This window comes from Otolemur garnettii, unplaced genomic scaffold, assembly GCF_000181295.1.
Source record: "Otolemur garnettii isolate 467f Iridium unplaced genomic scaffold, OtoGar3 scaffold00068, whole genome shotgun sequence".
Taxonomy (NCBI): domain Eukaryota; kingdom Metazoa; phylum Chordata; class Mammalia; order Primates; family Galagidae; genus Otolemur; species Otolemur garnettii.
The window spans coordinates 10,266,251-10,267,607 of record NW_003852463.1 but is presented as its reverse complement, the minus strand read 5'-3'; positions in this window follow the sequence as shown (position 1 = coordinate 10,267,607).

The window sequence follows — 1,357 nt, the reverse complement described above, 5'->3', positions numbered from 1 at the left end:
GGACTACAGGCGCCCGCCACAACGCCCGGCTATTTTTTTGTTGCAGTTTGGCCTGGGCCGGGTTTGAACCCGCCACCCTCGGTATATGGGGCCGGCGCCCTACTCACTGAGCCACAGGTGCCACCCTGCTTTTCTATTCTTGTGATACTTTATTAAAGAGAATGTTCGGGCAGTGCCTGTGGCTCAAGGAGTAGGGTGCTGGTCCATATGCCAAGGGTGGAGGGTTCAAACCCAGCCACAGCCAAAAAAAAAAAAAAAAAAAACTAAAGAGAATGTTCTCTAGCTCTATCCAGGTTAATACAAAAGATGTAAAGTCTCCATATTTCATGGCTGAATAGTATTCCATGGTGTACATATGTCACAGTTCATTTTGTTTGTTTGTTTGTTTTGCAGTTTTTGGCTGGGACTGGGCTTGAACCCGCCACCTGCAGCATGTGGGGCCGGCGCCCTACCCCCTTGAGCCACAGGTGCCGCCCTGTTTTTCTTTTTTTTTGAGACAGAGCCTCAAGCTGTCACCCTGGGTAAAGTGCCGTGCCATTGCAGCTCACAGCAACCTCCAACTCTTGGGCTCAAGCGAGTCTCCTGCCTCCGCCTCCCAAGTAGCTGGGACCACAGGCACCCGCCACAACGCCCGGCTATTTTTTGGTTGCAGTCATCATTGTTGTTTGGTGGGTCCGGGCTGGATTTGAACCCGCCAGCTCAGGTGTATATGGCTGGTGCCTTAGCCACTTGAGCCACAGGCGCCGAGCCTTGTCACAGTTTACTAATCTGTTCACGAGTTGATGGGCACTTGGGCTGATTCTACATCTTGGCCATTGTAAATTGAGGTGCAATAAACAATCTAGCACAAATGTCCTTACAGTAAAATGATTCTTTTTTTTTTTTTTCTGGGAAAATCCCAGTAATTTAGAAGAAGGAAGTTGCTCTCCATTCCATAGAGAGCAACTTAAAGGGAAGGAATATCTCGTCTCAAAGTAATTAATTTACTCATGCTATGCAGGTTGCCTGCTCTATGTATGTAGAAAGCATTTCTAAGTACAACTTTTACTGAAAGGGGTTTCGATACAGTAGGGCAATTATTGTTCAGTAAAAACAAATGAAAATATGTAACAGAGGCTTGGAGCCCATAGCTCAGTGGGTAAGGTGCTGGCCATATACACCAGGGCTGGTGGTTTTTAGGGCACCGGCTACATACGCCAGCGTTGGCAGGTTCAAACCCGGCCCAGGCCTGCTAAACAACAATGACAACTACAACAAAAAAATAGCTGGGTGTTGCGGCGGGTGCCTGTAGTCCCAGCAACTTGGGAGGCTGAGGCAAGAGAATCGCTTGAGCCCAAGAGTTGGAGGTTGCTGTGAG